Source organism: Hermetia illucens, chromosome 1 (genome assembly GCF_905115235.1).
Source record: "Hermetia illucens chromosome 1, iHerIll2.2.curated.20191125, whole genome shotgun sequence".
NCBI classification, from domain to species: domain Eukaryota; kingdom Metazoa; phylum Arthropoda; class Insecta; order Diptera; family Stratiomyidae; genus Hermetia; species Hermetia illucens.
The window spans coordinates 55,136,020-55,154,871 of NC_051849.1; positions in this window are offsets into that span (position 1 = coordinate 55,136,020).

Here is an 18,852-nt window from a genome sequence, read left to right on the forward strand (position 1 = left end):
AGGTGATAGCGTATACCGACGACTTGGTGATATTAGTGTCACGCTTATGCTTATGCTCATGAGACGTTCGGAGAGGTACGCCTGTGGGATGCAAGATGTCGACACAGCGTAAACCCAAACAAAACGAAATTAATGCTATTCACTGCCAAGACAACGGTATCCGAATTCCACCTACCGCAGCTAATTGAACAAAGATTGGTTCGTTCCATCAATTTAAAGCATTTGTGTGTAATCTCGGATTCGAAGTTAAACTGGAGACAGAGAACATAGAACTGCGGGTTAAGAAGGCCTGTATAGCCTATGCCTGCAAGCCCTGCGGCGAAAGTAATATCCTGGACAAAATGCCTCGGGAAATCTGGATATTCCCGACGGACTAGGCCATACACAAGCTAAACTTCCCGGGACAGAACAGAGTCGATGACTGTCGGCGTGTTGCAAGGCTATGACGCAGTATTCTTCACCGACGGATCAAAGTTGGTCTGTGGAATCGGTGCTGGAGTTTTCTCGAATACACGCTGTGTATCTAAGTCGAACCGTCTCCCAGAATTCGCCAGTGGGTGCATGATCCAAGCACGTGACATAGCCATTCTTACCGACAGCCAAGCGGGTATTAAGCCTTAGACTCGGCAACATCATCCTCCAAGCTGGTGAGGCAGTGCATAAACGCACTGAACAATTTGAGCGGCGCGCTCATGGACAATCTCCTCTGACTTCCCGGTCATGGGAACATATAGGGGAATGAAGGGGCTGAAGGACTGCTTAGGCGGCAGGTCATTCGGCAGGTATAGCCTGTGTCCTACTGGTCAAGGGTAGAATCAGCCCCAACATTAACACATCAAATTAATAAACAGTCTTAATAATTTTTCTTTTTTTTAATGGCCGATTGTAGAAGTAAATATTTTAGATGCCAGTCGTCTTATTATACTCAAAAGTACTTCTGGTCTTCATCTCGTTAGAAAAAAAACACACAGTCATTCCTTAATGTCGTACTTTGATTTTGATAGCCTGTATGCTCGTGGCCCAGTAGAGTAAAGAGTAATGGCAAAAGAAATATCCTCACTACTCCAACCTTTTTATTCGGATTTCATATTTTCCGAATTTGCCCTTTCGTAAAAATACCCTTGAGCGAAGAACATTCTACTGTTTGTAGATGTCTAAGTATTTTTCATTGCGAGCTTTGAGGTGCTTTTCCTGTTGTAGCTTCAATATTTCCATATTTTTGCTACAACCGAGTTCAAACCCTGTTTTCAACATTCTATTTAGATTAGCGAAACAAACGTACTTCCACCTTAATGTTAACTTACTCTGTTTGAACATCAGCGTCTTTTCGAGCAATATACTTTCTTCTTCGCTTTGACAACTAGAACACTACTCTTCAACTTAGTGGTGGACAGCATTAAGGGGGTCTTCCCGTGTGAAGGACGTTTTTTGGCTTTTTTTACAAATGTTTTGTGAAAAACTAGATAAAGTTACAAATCCGAATTTTTCACCATAGAATTATTAATATCTTGAGCGTACATAGTAATTTTAATTTCCACCCCGATCGCATAGTTGGTTATTGAAATACAGGGCAATTTATACACCCATTTCCAAAAAGTGTTTTTCTGCTGCCACGCTAGAGGGCGCTGTGATAATCTTAAAGAAAAAAAGTAAACGGCATTTTAACGTACAGACTTAACTACAATCCGCAAACTGGGATTATTAAAAAATATTAAAAAATACATTTTTGATGCCGTGTTAAACTTTTTTTTTGTGAATTTTAGTGTTTTTCACGGTTTTTTTAATGAATAAAAAAAAAGCTACTGAATGAATCGCAATTATCCTAGTTTGAGGACCGTAGAAATATGTTCTGAATAAGTCCTAAAAATTTCAAAAAATTTCGTCGGATAGATTTTGGGCTATGGTGGCAGCCGATTTTCAACATGCAGATTTTAGTAGATTTTTGTCCATAAAACCTTAACTGACCATTAATCTGCTATACCTAATCCATAAACTTTAGGTTTTATCAAGAAACATCTGTACAGCCTTGGCTTGAATTCTTGTCCTTTTAGCGAAGTCATTCGAACGTCATTCGGACCGATAAATACGAGCTTTATTACGGCGATCGACATAAATCTGGCATGTGACTTATCACGTGTTTAACACTATAATTTCCGAACGACTCCGAATATCATAAAATCGCTTTGCCCATATATTCTACATTATATCTAGATACAATTGATGCCAAAAAAAATCGATTCCGCGGATCCGATACACGGGATGACCCCCTTAATATCCAAACATCACCATGAATATCTCTGTATTGCTCGGATATTATACCAGTATACACTCTGGGAATATAGACCCCAAAATATCTGCAAATAGCTCAGGATCATATGTAGGAACTGCAATCCCGCATAAGATTGATTTCCTTTTGAAACCCCAGACATTTGCCGCTAACTGTAATATGTTCGCTTCTACATGGCAGGCAACTTCAGGCAAACTTCAATTTCCCATCCATATGGGTACAGTTTCCTGCAATATGTCCAAGACTCAAATATTAGAAACACCTCTTAACTTCAGTGATATCTGATCTCGCAATCGGCAGTTAACCGAATAGATGCGGACTGAAAAAAAATGTTCTCTGAATATACTCGTAGCCTTGTATGTTTTTGATAAGTATTATACCTATTAAAGCAGCTCTTCGCTTTAACATTGCTTTGAAAAGAGAGAAAAGATATAGATGTAGATATCAAAATACAACTCATCCCGCACACATATGAAATTAATATAGTAGTATATTACTATATTTTTAATAGAATAAATCTCTGGATTCGATCCCAAATGAAGATAATATCCCTTGAGAAATTTTATACGTACATATGTATCCTACCTTATTATTTAGTCATAAATAAGTTTCCATTGAAGATAAAGTTAATCATTTTATCTTTCAATAGCCTAAATGTTTCCACTGGAAGGAAAATTCAAAGATGTACTGGATGTGTGGACCTGACCACTGAGGTTTGCATACTTCCCCTGAAAAGCTGAAGTGGCTGTACGACTAGAGCCTCTTTTCATCTCAAAATTCAAACCGCATTCTTGAACCAACCCATTACACCTTATTAGCCCGATTTAATAAGATTATCTGGAGCCCATTAGAATTATCAGATTTTAATCTTCTCAAAAATGATATAACAACAAACTAAATAGAATCTGATAGCTTTGATTAATTAATTCAATATGAAATATTAGAACTGAATAACCAAGGAAAACGTAATAAAGGAACCTGGCTCTGGAGTGCCTTCACTATTATTCTAATAAATTGGATAAATTGAAAGCCCAGCAGTAGATCGTAATTCAAAAGATATCAAGCAAGCTATTACACGCTGCATCAATAAATTGATGGGAGCAGCATAATGTGGAGACAAGGTTAAAAGTTATCACTGCAGTCATTCGATAACTCTTTATGAGTTATTAACACGAAGGGATCCGTGTGGCAATGGGTTCAACGTAAAATGCGATGACAATTTTTGTTCACAATAGACCCCCGTTGTTTCCGCTGTATCTCATTAATATCAAAGTAAAAGATATGCATATAGAACGCGCTAGAGATTGACATTGATTTCATATGGGGATATTATTTAAATCAAAGTCAACATCTCCACACTTTGATATTTGACACGGATTACAATCTATTATGCACCTACTTGAATATTCTGTAATGAATGAACTGGATTATCTAAGTTATTTCCAAGCGCACCTATCAATTAAGATATAATCTCTTAAGCATAAATTGTATATTTACCACATCATAAACTTCTAAAAATGAGTATTATAGCTGAAGATCAACAATTTCAGGTATATGGGATTTTGGAATTCCCGCTCTTCCTCTTCCTTCAGTAGGACTAGTCTGTGAAACATGGTTGCAGGTTACAGGCTCTCCTGAGACATGTATAGGGGGTTCAAATTTGTTTTCACGTTAAGAAAATTTTGTTTACTGAATTATCTTATTGATAGCGTCAGGAGGCGAGATCGAAAATTCCGAATAATAGCTAACAGAAGAGGACGCTACCCAATTTTCGCATTTTATTGATCAAAAACAGAAACAACTCTAAAATTAAGTTTAATAGCAGAACCACCATAAAATTTTAAAGTATCGCATCCTATGTTATGCATTTTTTTACAATTAACTCAAAAAGAAAGAGAAGGTGAAGACAAAACTGTTACTTGGTACCTCATCTAAGTAATTACCATCGCCAACAGCGCTTAACCTTGACAGTCAAGCGACCAACGCTTCGTTCATTTAGACAATTTTTGACAAACTGGGCCGCAAGCACCAATAAGAATTTTTTCGTAATATATGTATACCTATATATATACATGGTCCTTCAGTATGTCAGTCTATTCGTTTTACTGTGATGTCGACATATAACACTATTAATAATAGTAGCATTTTCATAAAACTTTGTAGTAGTTATGTATCTAGTTTACAACTGACTAAGCTAACACGGAAAAATTGAAATAAACTTTTCATCTGGTCCTCCGTCTAAGTATCGAATATTTCTAATAACATTAACCTGCTGTTGATTCGAAAAAGAGCTTCTTCGAGCAAATTAAAGCAGCGGCTGGAGTCTCGGCCTTGAGTCAGCTGATGGCGGAGGGGAAACCTATATCTACCAGGAGACATGTTCTAATAGGAGTAACACAGTCCGTTCTGCTTTGAAGGAGGTGGTGTATCGTAAGCAGCTTACCCAAGTGCAGAAGCAGGAGATTTTGCGAGTAGTCCTAGAACCAAACATAATGATGATCGCGGGAGTGATCCCCGTTACCTTCTTTGCTAAGGACCGCGGGTCAACTCTCTTGGCAAAATAAGCCAAGATGCAGATGGACTGCACGACCCATAGGCAATTTAGATCCGTGGCTGAATCGAAAGCATGGTAAGATTGACTATTTCCTTCCCCAACTTCTAAATGAGCATGGAGGTTTTCAATCGTACGATCTCCTGATTGTGTGTTGTGCAATAGAGTTGCGGACGATGCCAATGTGAAAGGTGGAATCGGTTTCATCAGCAACTTTATACAGGCATAGAGCAGGTCTCCCTAGACAATATTGTCCAAGAGATACTGAGGAGCGCTAGCAGTCGTGTTGCGCATTACGTTCGAGTTATTCTTGTTGTGAGGAAGATTTGGCTCAGCCGGTGGAAGGACTCAATGACAAGGGGTTCCTTGAACTAACAACTCCCGTCGTCCGCTCCCGTTTGTGAAGGAATTCATCATCATCATCAACGGCGCAACAACCGATATCCGGTCTAGGCCTGCCTTAATAAGGAACTCCAGACATCCCGGTTTTGCGCCGAGGTCCACTAATTCGATATCCCTAAAAGCTGTCTGGCGTCCTGACCTACGCCATCGCTCCATCTTAGGCAGGGTCTGCCTCGTCTTCTTTTTCTACCATAGATATTGCCCTTATAGACTTTCCGGGTGAGATCATCCTCATCCATACGGATTAAGTGACCCGCCCACCGTAACCTATTGAGCCGGATTTTATCCACAACCGAACGGTCATGGTGTCGCTCATCGATTTTGTCATTGTGTAGGCTACGGAATCGTCCATCCTCATGTAAGGGGCCGAAAATTCTTGGGAGGATTTTTCTCTCGAACGCGGTCAAGAGTTCGCAATTTTTCTTGCTAAGAACCCAAGTTTGGGTATAAAAGTTTTGATTTCATCTTTTCTAATAATAGTTGGCTTTTTGGCAAACTTTCCAAAATTCTGCATTATTTTATTATATTATATATAGCTCTACTAAATTGTACTTCTAGGATGAACTCAAAGAGGGTTTTCAGGTAAATTTCTAAAATACGGTAATATTGTATTATGAACTTTATTTAAGCAGATATCGAAATAGGATGTATTTTGAGGCCTAGATTTGAGGCACACATTTTGAGCCTCCACTCCCCTATGTTTCACCCAGTATCAAAAATATCATCAGTTTCGAAAAGTTCTAACTAAGCCCTTTCATTGATTGATTACCAACGATACCCAACGCGACCATATTCTGTGAAAAAAATTGACACCCCGCTTTCACATATATTGGGAGCCCTCCTCAAACTGAACACAAAATGGTGCCACTTACTTTATGTAGAGGGATTCACAGACCTCACTTTCTCACCAAATTTTGTAACAATTGATTTAGCCGTTTCCGGGTAAATCAAGTGTGACAGATAGACAGACAGACAGACAGACGGACAGACATCGAATCGATTCTAATAACGTTTTGTGTTACACAAAACCTTAAAAAAGTGCCAAGAAATAGTTTAACACCTGATACAATTTGTTGCCAGCTGCAGTGGTTACAAGAGGTCTTTTAATTACTTTAATTCAGATGAGTCTCCCGTTTATTCTGAATATATCGCCACACCCGAAAAATCATATCCCATCATATTCCTTTTTCAGAAATTCACGGACAAGAAGAAGAAATTAGGAGAGTTCACGAAGGTAAACATAAAATCCTACAATTTGATCGAAGAAGAAAAATTGGACTGCAATAAATACTCAGAATATTTGCTGAGTTATTATCATTAAAAATGATCACCTATTGAAATTAACAAGGTACTCTTGAAGAAAAAAACCAATTTTCCTTCAAGGGAAAACACTTGATGCTATGTTGAAATTACTCCCTTTCATTGCACATGTCAAGAAATTGTTTTTTGTCTTAACACAATGGACCAATAGTGGACGGTTTCTTTGATCTTCGCTTAGCTCGGAGAATGTCACTTCACCTGAAGCGCAAGAACGTACGTATCAATGGCAGCAAACGCCAGTTCAGCAAAACGGAAGTGCGATACGACATTGGAGCATTCCTTTCAAGCCGCAGCTAATAACAACGTGTAAGAGTCCCCCTTTGTTTTTAATATCTGATGGAGCTTGTATCAGATTTCCTTCGATTTATGTCGCGCGAAAACGTAAATGGTTAACAAGTTAACAATGCGCATAAATACGGTATCTCCATGTACGGATAATGCATGCCATATATTTGTAACCTCAACAACATATTAAGCTTTTGTCTACCTTGAAAATGTATAAGTAAAAGGTATGGCCTGCGATTATAAAAAGAAGGATACAGAGGACAAGGGACACAGACAAAAGTGAATTAATTTAATAAACTCAGTCATCCCATTCAAGCAATGACAAGTTTTTCAAAATCGATTGTTTTGGAATAAATTCAATCATGTGACAATGGATTATTTTCAAGGTTAATTAAGTTCTTGCCATCCTCAATATACCACTAATTACCATATGCTTATCACGAACCGCATTACCATATCGATTTAGAGGGAAAACGCTCAGATTGCATACTTTACAAAAGGAAGGATATTGTCACCGGTAACAAATGTTTGCAGTTTACTAGGTCACTGAATGCAATTAGTCTATTCAAAATATAGCAAGATATAATTCACATACTATCCAGAAAGAGATACGGAACTGACAGGATGTGGACAGTGTTAGGTCAAAACCACTGCAGCTTCAGAACTAAAGACTAAACTGCAGAGCAGAAAACCAAACGAAATTTGGTAATAATTTTCGCAAGTTTAGTATATAATAGTCATCGTCATCGATACACCACAGCCCCTTCATTGCCTTCAGGATGTCCTTCCTCCAACCGATCCTTCGATGATGCGCCGTCTTCTTCAACAGATTTTTTTTTTAGGTATCTGAATGTCATTGCAATTTCCGAATTTTTTTTAATTTGGAGACTTCAGGGTCGTGAAAAATTTGGTACAACTCATGATTGCGTCCTCTCGCTTAGCTCCTATTATTCTCCTTAGGACCCTTCTCTCAAAGATGTTGACGAGTTTTTAGGAAGTTTGTGTTAAGGTCCATGTTTCACATCCGTGGCATAGCTTAGAACAAATTATCGTATTGGATGCACAGAGCCTCGTTTTCCTATGTATGTAGCTGGTTTTTAAAGTCGGTAAGATGAGTAGAAGGCTCTAATTGCGAGCTCGATTCATGGTTTTATTTCACCAAGTTCACTTCCATTTTCCATCAGCTGTACGTCTAAGTATATAGAACTGTCTGCATTTTCTAGGTTGTAATCTTCAATCGCTATGTTTTGTCTATTGGGCGTTATTTTTCTCGTTTGCGTCATAATTTTCGTCTTGTTTTCATTAATTTGTAGACCAACTTCGTGTCCTTTATAACAATCGGTTTACTGTTTGTCTGTCTGTCCGTCCGACTATCTAACTGTCTGTCTGCCATACCTATTATCTCAGAAAATTTGGTAAAGAGATGAGGCCTGTGAATTCGTGCAGGGAAAGAGATAAATAGAGTATAGTTGGAGTTATTCCACTATGCTAAATCCTACCTGATCTCTCTTGGTGACAGGCCCCGCGACAGGTCGACCAAGAAAATGCATAGAATGTCGTTACAAACATGATGATCGGATTAAGTCACAGGCCTCGGAGAAATGCTAGGGCGTCCACCTCAGTCGACGCGGCAGGACGGGCCCCGGTCCTGTCGAGAAATGGGCAAGGGTTCTTGACGCATGGACGGCGTCAGGACGTAAGCAAGTTAGTCCGCACACAACGAACAAAACAAATACGTGTCTGCACGCTAAATGTTGGTACCCTAACTGGAAAGACCGAGGAACTCGCAAGAGCCCTTCGGAAAAGGTGCATTGACATCTGCGCTCTGCAAGAAACCCGATGGTCTGGTTCCAAAAGCTGCGACATTGAACGCGAACGCGGTAAAAATGGCTACAAACTTCTCTATTTTGGTAACCCACACACTCAATATGGTGTTGGCATTGCCATCTCAGAGGGTTTCCGTGATGCCATTAAAGAAGTCGAACGATTTGATGATCGGCTGATGAAGCTCACCATTATATCAGCTGATCGCACTATTCACTTCTTCACCGCGTATGCACCACAGACAGGCCGACCTGATGCTGAGAAAGATGCCTTCTGGCAACTTCTCGATGAAAAGACTTGTCACGTGCCTGCTGACGATTACATAATCATTGCCGGCGACCTTAACGGTCATGTGGGTGAAAAGGCAGACGGTAACAGGTGCCATGGGGGAAAGGGGTTCGGAGCGCGCAACGAAGGTGGCGAGCGTATAATCGATTTTGCGGACACCCATGACCTTGTACTTATGAATACATGGTTCATCAAACGATTGTCTCATCTTCCCACATTTTATAGTGGGAACAATAAAACGCAAATCGACTATATTCTCATAAGACGTCAACATTTTACCACTGTCACTGATTGCAAAGTCGTTCCCTATGAGACCATCGCACCTCAACATCGGCCGTTGATTGCTGTCCTGCGAATTAAGCCACCGATAAAACGGCGTGAGGAACGCACTGGCCCGCCGCGCATTAAATGGTGGCGATTTGGTGAGAAGAACGAAGAAACGGTCTCACTCATGTGATTGCCAACCATTACGAATGTGGAAGAATCATGGAACCAAATGAAAGACACGATCCACAAAGCGGCCTCTGCAACCCTCGGGGTCACCAAGCCGGGTAAGCGGTACATCAACCGAGATACTTGGCTTTGGAATGATGATGTTTAAATGAAGGTCCGTGAAAAGAAACGCCTCTACCACAAATTTCTCGACGATAAAACGCCTGCTAATTGGCAAATTTATAAGAATGCCAACCGGGAAGCAAAGAAAGCGGTCGCTGTCACCCGAGCGAACCATTTCAAAAATCTTTACGATAAACTGGACACTCGGGATGGCGAGAGAGATCTGTACCGACTTGCTAAAAGCCGTGATGAACGCACACAGGATATCGAACACTTCTGTTGTGTTAATGACAAGAACGGTACTTTGCTTACTGATCGTCGAGCCGCGACGGATAGATGGCGAGAATACTTCGAGCAGATTTCAACTGAAGAATTTGCTCATCCTCCACTTCCACAATCATTGCCGACATTTGGAGCAGTTCCACCAGTCAGCGCAACTGAAGTCGAGGAGGCAATAAAACAAATGAAATCGGGGAAAGCAACAGGACCTGACGACATCGCATCTGAGCTCTGGAAAGCAAAGAGCTGGGACCCAACACTGTGGCTGAGTGAATTCTTTAACCGGGTTATTCAGGAAGGAAGAACACCATTTGACTGGCAAGAAAGTACCACTGTTCCAATATGGAAAAAGAAAGGTAGTCCAGCAGAATGTTCAAATTACCGTCCGATCCGGTTACTTTCCCATACCATGAAGATTTTTGAACGCATTCTTGACAACCGTATTCGCGAAATCGTTGAAATAACCGTGAATCAAGCCGGATTTGTCAAGAACTGCGGAACTACTGACGCAATACACGCTGCGCGGTTACTCATGGAGAAGCACCGTGAGAAGCATCGCCCTCTTTACATTGCCTTTCTGGATCTAGAGAAAGCGTTTGACCGTGTACCACACGAACTCATCTGGTATGCTTTACGACAACACTTCGTGCCAGAAGAACTCGTGCGCTGGGTTCAATTGCTCTACCACGATCCGAAAAGTAAAGTTCGAAGTATGGCGGGTGTATCAAAACCGCTTCGTGTCTCTGTTGGAGTTCATCAAGGAAGTGCCCTCTCACCACTCCTCTTTGTCCTTGTTATGGACACCGTCACACGGGATATCCAACGTCCAGCGCCCTACACACTGCTTTATGCAGATGATGTTTTCCTAGCATCTGATAGCAAAAATGATCTCGAGCAACTTGTTCAAAAATGGAATGATCGCCTCATGCAACACGGTCTCAGATTGAATTTAAACAAAACTGAATTTTTGACGACCGATCCCCATGAAACAGGCACAATCACTGTCAGCGGCAGTGATCTGCCCAGATCTGAGCGATTTAAATACCTCGGGTCAACGCTATCAGCCAATGGAGAGCTGCGTTATGAAATAGCTTCACGCATTAACGCAATTTGGATGAAGTGGCGTTCCACAACTGGTGTCCTTTGTGATCGACGTATCAACGAACGTCTCAAATCTAAAATTTACCGCAATGTTGTCCGTCCAGTCGCTCTCTATGGTTCTGAGTGTTGGCCGACCATAAAAGACAATGAACGGCGTCTCGCGGTAATGGAGACGAAGATGCTACTTTGGACTAGTGGCGTCACACGTTTAGATCACATCCGAAATGAGGATATCCGCGATCGTTATGGGGTTGCACCGATCGTGGAAAAGTTGCGAGAGAGGCGTCTTCGATGGTATGGTCACGCAATTCGTGCAAACGAGAATTCACTTGCAAAGATTGGTCTGAACATCGAAGTCGATGGTAAACGACCAAAAGGCAGACCTAAACAACGGTGGCTTGATACGCTGGATGGGGATTTGAAAGCCTCGAGATTGCACCCAGATCAGGTATTCGATAGAGCCAAATGGCGAAGCCGATCACGACGAGCCGACCCCGCTTGTGAACGGGACAAAGGCTGAAGAAAAAGAAGAAGTAACGTAGTTCCATGTTGAATTTAAGGGAGTTCCCCACACATGCAAAAGGGGATTGTACAATTTTTTCCAGCGAATATGGCCGTGTGGGTATCAAATGAAAAGTCTTGATCAATACTTTCCGAAACCGATATTAATTTTGATATTGGTAGCAAAGAAGAGGAGTGCAGGGGTCCGAAATGGGTCAGTTACATCAAGGACCCATTCTCAGAAACTACCAAACTCAAATATCTGAAAAAAAATATATTCATTCATAAACATGGTATCTAGGTCTCAAAATACTCTACATAACGACACCTGGTTAAATAAAGTTAATAATAGTGTATTACCATATTCATTATGAGTATATTTGTAAGAAATTGTTTGAGAACCCCGCTTAAGTCTATCCTCGAATCATCAAATTTTGCAGTAACGAAGCCTATACAATAGAGTATGAGACTTCCAAGTTTGGTAGAAATCGCACTATTACTAACAAAGTCAAATCAAACTATTACTAATAGGTCAATAGTGAGCAAATTCATTGCATTCTAAATGTCAGTAAAGTGGATGGTCGCCAAGCTAAATGCACAAACATTACGAGCTAGGTACGAATGGGACAAATATGATTATATTAGCAATACACAAAACCTTTCATACCTGAAACGCTCAGCATCCGGTTTCCCGACTGCCGTCTCTATTTCTTTGGCGGTTCAATGTACCCATTATGCTCGACCATACTTCTTTAAAATAAGACATTCATCTCTCGTTGCTCCGGTTTTGTTTATAACAAAACCTTATTAAAATCTGTTTAGTCTTTGTTAGTCTGTCTGTCTGTCTGCCACAAGCATTTTTCTCAATTTTCACAAAATTGTGGAAAACGTGATAACTGTGAACGCACACGCATACAGTGAGTCTTGCTCTACATTGAATTTAAGGGAGGCTCCCCAAGGGGGGTGTTAAAACTTGTTTCCCCCAAATACAGCTATTTGAGGTATCAAATAAATATCTCAATTAGTATTTTTCAAAACTGGTCTCAATTTTGATATTAAATTTACAATGGGGGAGGGAAGGGGTTGAAAAGTGGTAATTTCTTACACGGACCTATTCTCAGAATCTGCCCAGCCCAATATATGTATATAGATACATTGTTGTCCGGATAGCTGAGTGGTTAGAGCACAAGGCTATCGTACCGAAGGTCGCGGTTCAAATCTCACTGGTGGCAGTATCGTGATTTGACGTCGGATACCAGTCGACTCAGCTGTGAATGAGCACCTGAGTCAAATCAGGGTAATAATCTCGGGCGAGCGCAATGCTGACCACATTGCCTCCTACAGTATACTGTACTGTACCGTTACGGTCTTGAATGAAGTGCTCTAACACACTTCAAGGCCCTGACCCAATATGGATTGTTGCGCCAACGATTATTATTATATACATTAAGTGTTGGGTACCAATTGGACAAATGTACACTCAAATGGTTTTATAAAAGATATACACAAAACCTTTCATATCTGAAGCGTCCAGCTTCCGATTTCCCGACCTGTTGTTTTTACAAAGGGTGGTTTTGGATTGATATCCACGCCTCAGGCTTTTCACTACCTTGTAGGCTTGTCTTGTAATGTTGCTTGCGATGCTGTCTTCAATTTTCTTCAATTTGTCGTCAAAATATTTTCTATTTTTTATCTTAATATTTTATTAGCTGCTCGTCGAAGATTTTCGTAATTTTCTCTCTTCGTCCTTGTATTTTGTTCTATATATTGTCTGGAAGCCCCATTTTTCTTTTCAAACGTTTTCTGCATTCATCGTCAAACCAATCAGTTCCCCGGCTCCGGGATTCGTATCCGAATATTTCTTCTGCTGTTGTTTTGATAGTCCATTTTAGGATTTACCAGGTGTCATCTACAGGCTTCACCGTCCAGTTTTACCCTGTATTTTCTCGCTATTTTTTTTTTCATTTTTTTAGCTTTTCCAAGTCAAATTTTCGAAGTACCTATATACGCTTTTTACCATCTAATGGTCGGAGTCACAGTTTGCTCTTCGATATGATCTCACCTCGATGATGCTGGATGACCATCTTCTGGCGATGAAAACATGATCTATTTGGTTGAAGGTAATGCCATCTAGGGACCCCCATGTCCTTTTGTGAATGTGCCTGTGTGCGAAGTATATCAATTTTATAACTAAATTTCTGCTAGTTCTGCTCTTCATTCCCAACTTTGGCGTTGAAATCCCCAAGCAATAACCTGAAAAAGAGCCAAAAAAGAAAAACGAAAATACGTCCCGCCTTCATATGGGTTCCCTTTATATAATGATGTGTCCGGGTAGCTGAGTGGTTAGAGCACAAGGCTGTCGTACGGAAGGTCGCGGTTCAAATCTCACTGGGACAGTGGAATTTGTATCATGATTTGATTTCGGATACCAGTCGACTCAGATTCATAGCTGATACTTGAGTTAGTACCTGAATCAAATCAGGATAATAATCTCGGGCGAGCGCAATTCTGACCACATTGCCTCCTACAGCATACTACTGTAGTGTACCGCTACAGTCTTGAATGAAGTGCTCTAACACATTTGAAAGCCCTAATCCAATATGTATTGTTGCGCCAACGATTATTATGATGACTATCATCATATAATCAATTCAAGCACGTTTTGGAATACAATAAATTCTGTGGAATACAAAACTTTGACCTTCTACAACCTTGTCAATAATAGTCCGCAGCACCTATAAGGGGAAGTGGATGCCACAACAACCGCACGCAATCAACATAGATCCTGGAGATGAAGCATCAACAAATGATCTTCACAATCACCTGAAGAACGTTATCTTTGATACGGCCGAAAACATACTTGGCCCCAGTCACAAAAATAGTCGGAACGGCTAGTTCGACGATGAATTTAAGCTAGAAACGGAACGGAAGAATGCTGCATACCGAGTAATATTGGATTCTGTAAGGACGCAGGCACGCGCAGGGACTTATCACGGAATCCGTCAAGAGGGAAGCGACTTCACAAGTCGGTGAACTCGAAAAGTACAGGGAGCAACCGTACCAGGCGCGGAACTTTTACCAATAAGTCAGCAGGATGAAGCCTTACACACCTCGGTGCTCATCCTGCTGAGACAAAGAGGGAAATCTGATTTCCGACAGAATGGGCATATTGGAGCTATGGGTTGAGTACTTTGATGATCTACTGAACAACCATAACATCGGCGAATTGGAGGTCCCGCCAACTGAAGACGACGGACAAATACTGCCACTACCAAGTATAGGAAAAACAGTCCGTGCAATTCATCGGCTTAAAAATCATAAGTCGCCAGGAACCGATAAAATTATAGTCAAATTGGTTAACTATAGAGACGACCAATTACACCAAGCGATTCATCAACTTATGCTCAAGGTATGAGACAGTGAATCAATGCCTGACTACTGGCAATGAGGCATAAAAAGGGGGATATCCCACAGCGCAGTATTTATAGAGGTATCACGTTGCTGAGTTCAATTTATAAGATATTCTGCTATCTTGCCAGGTCGTATAGCCCCATACGCCCAGAACATCATTAGCCATACCAAAGAGGCTTCACTTCAGATAAATCAGCAGCAGATCACATTTTCTCTCTGCGGCAAGCGATGGAAAAACTGCTGGAATATGGACATCAGTTGCACCATCTTTGCATCGACTTTAATGCTGCCTATGATAGCATATCCAGTGTAAAACTTTACACGGCCATGAGAGAATCCGGTATCCCAACGAAATTAATAAGACCGACTAAGTTGACTTTGACCAATGTGCGAGGCCAGATAAAAGCAATAGGATCACTTTCCATTCGACATCAACAACGGTCTAAGACAGGGGATGCCCTATCATGTGTCCTCTTTAACTTGGCCCTGGAAAAAGTGTTCCGTGATGCTGAGGTAAATGCGAGGGGCACAATTCTCTTTAAGTCCACCCAACTACTGACCTATGCTGGCGATATCGACATCATATGAAGAACGACCCAAGACGTACAAACTGCCTTCATCCAGATCGAGCAGGCAGCGCGAGATCTTGGGCTGCACATCAATGATGACACGACGAAATATATGGTGGCAACGTCAGCACCAAAAACCAACAAACCAATAACATTAAATCGCACTGATTAAACAAGAAGAATAAAAATAGGAGACTAGAACCTTGATACCGTTGATAATTTCTCCGATCTAGGTTCGAAAATCACAACCGATGACAACTACGATGATGAAATCCGTGCACGGTTGTTGGCAGCCAACAGAGCCTATTTCAACTTACAAAAACTGTTCCGCTCGAAACGTCATCACCGTAGGGTCAAAGCTCTTACTGTACAAGACAATGATCTTGCCAGTCCTTATGTATTCCTCGGAGACCTGGATTCTTAGCAAAAAAATTTGCGAAGTCTCGCTTGTGTTCGAGAGAAGAATCCTCCGATATTCCGATTTTGCGCCGAGATCCACCAATTCGATATCCCTAAAAGCTGTCTGACGTCCTAGCCTACGCCATCGTTCCATCAGAGGCAGGGTCTGCCTTTTCTTCTTTTCCTACCATATATATTGCTCTACAGACTTTTCGGGCTGGATCACTTAATCATACGGATTAAGTGACCCGCCCACTGCAACCTATTGAGCCGGATTTTATCCACAACCAGACGATGATCGATGATACTAACTTACACTTATCGTCAAACCGGCCGTTCCTACTGCGACTGGAGTCAAGTATTTTTGTGGCCGTAACGTCCTTTAGGTCATTGTGAAGATCATTTGTTGATGCTTCATCTCTAGGATCTCTGTTGACTGCAGTTGTTTTCCGTATAGGGTTGTCAGCCCTACCCAAACCCTCAATCTGGAGGACCAGTTGATACAATTTGATCCATTTTAGGCGCGGGAGACTCGCCTTATCCTTTCGCCCTGGGATCTATACTACCCTTTGACCACCATCCAAATTTAAAAACAAGTTGGGAACCGGAAGATCAGCGCTTCAGGTATGAAAAGTTTTGTATATTTCTTATGTAAGGATATCTGAGTGTTTATTTGCCCCAGTTGCGCCTAGCTCGTAATGTCTACGTATCTGGTATGTACTGACATTCAATCTTAGATTGCAATAAATTTACATAAAAATGAAAATTTTGAGATATAATAACTTTGTTAGCAATAATGCAATTCCTACCAAACTTCATCGGGCTCTATATTATAGCCTTCATTATTGCAAAATTTGATGATTCTAGGAAAAAATCAAGAGTGGTTTCCAGTCAATTTAGAAATTTAATATCAGTAAATATAGTATATACTATTATTAACTTTATTTAAACAAATACCGGTACGGATGGTATTTTGAAGCTTAGACACCATATAGTGGCACTTTTGTGACGTTTTCAGATTTTTCAGTTGTTTAGTTTCTGAGAACGGGTTCGTGAAACCAGTTACCTCTTTCCAGTCCCCCTAGTCAATCCTCTTGCATCAAATGTCAAAAATGAGGCCAGCTTTCGGAAGCACTAATCAAGATTCAGATTTCAGATTTATTTATTGAGCAAAGAAAAGAAATACATCATCATCATCATCAACGGCGCAACAACCGGTATCCGGTCTAGGCCTGCCTTAATAAGGAACTCCAGACATCCCGGTTTTGCGCCGAGGTCCACCAAATCGATATCCCTAAAAGCTGTCTGGCGTCCTGGCCCAGGCCATCGCTCCATCTTAGGCAGGGTCTGCCTCGTCTTCTTTTCCTACCATAGATATTGCCCTTATAGACTTTCCGGGTGGGATCATCTTCATCCATACGGATTAAGTGACCCGCCCACCGTAACCTATTGAGCCGGATTTTATCTACAACCGGACGGTCATGGTATCGCTCATAGATTTCGTCATTGTGTAGACTACGGAATCATCCATCCTCATGTAGGGGGCCAAAAATTCTTCGGAGGATTCTTCTCTCGAACGCGGCCAAGAGTTCGCAATTTTTCTTGCTAAGAACCCAAGTTTCCGAGGAATACATGAGGACTGGCAAAATCATAGTCTTGTACAGTAAGAGCTTTGACCCTATGGTGAGACGTTTCGAGCGGAACAGTCTTTGTAAGCTGAAATAGGCTCTGTTGGCTGACAACAACCGTGCGCGGATTTCATCATCGTAGTTGTTATCGGTTGTGACTTTCGACCCTAGGTAGGAGAAATTGTCAACGGTCTCAAAGTTGTATTCTCCTATCCTTATTCTTGTTCGTGTTTGTGTTTGACCAGTGCGGTTTGATGTTGTTGGTTGATTCGTCTTCGGTGCTGACGTTGCCACCATATATTTTGTCTTGCCTTCATTGATGTGCAGCCCAAGATCTCGCGCCGCCTGCTCGATCTGGATGAAGGCAGTTTGTACGTCTCGAGTGGTTCTTCCCATGATGTCGATATCGTCAACATAGGCCAGTAGTTGGGTGGACTTGAAGAGGATCGTACCTCTTGCATTCACCTCAGCATCACGGATCATTTTCTCGAGGGCCTGGTTGAAGAGGACGCATGATAGCGCATCCCCTTGTCGTAGACCGTTGTTGATGTCGAATGGTCTTGAGAGTGATCCTGCTGCTTTTATCTGGCCTCGCACATTGGTCAGGGTCAGCCTAGTCAGTCTTATTAATTTCGTCGGGATACCGAATTCTCTCATGGCCGTGTACAGTTTTACCCTGGCTATGCTATCATAGGTGGCTTTAAAATCGATGAACAGATGGTGCAACTGTTGTCCATATTCCAACAGTTTTTCCATCGCCTGCCGCAGAGAGAAAATCTGATCTGTTGCTGATTTGCCTGGAGTGAAGCCTCTTTGGTATGGGCCAATGATGTTCTGGGCGTATGGGGCTATCCGGCCTAGCAGGATAGTGGAGAATATCTTATAGATGGTACTCAGCAACGTGATACCTCTGTAATTGCTGCACTGTGTGATATCTCCCTTTTTATGTATGAGACAGATTATGCCTCGTTGCCAATCGTCAGGCATTGATTCGCTGTCCCATACCTTGAGCACAAGTTGATGAACCACTTGGTGTAACTGGTCGCCTCCATATTTAACCAATTCGGCTGTAATTCCATCGGCTCCTGGCGACTTATGATTTTTTAGTCGATGAATTGCACGGACTGTTTCTCCTAAACTTGGTGGTGGCAGTATTTGTCCGTCGTATTCAGTTGGCGGGACCTCCAACTCGCCGATGTTATGGTTGTTCAGTAGCTGGGCGGTACATGGGCGGTACAAAAAGAATAACAACTTAAGATTCAAGCGTGACTAATTAAGTATGTAACGCTAACCTGCGGAAATATCCGGCCTAGCCGATTACATTTTACAAAGTGAAGTGAACCGGTGGACAGGATTGATCGACGGATTTCGAGTAAAGCGCAGTCCTTTCTCTATGTTGGTAGCAATCTGAGAAAAGGCTACCTTTCACTCGATTTGGACCTGTGCAAGGAC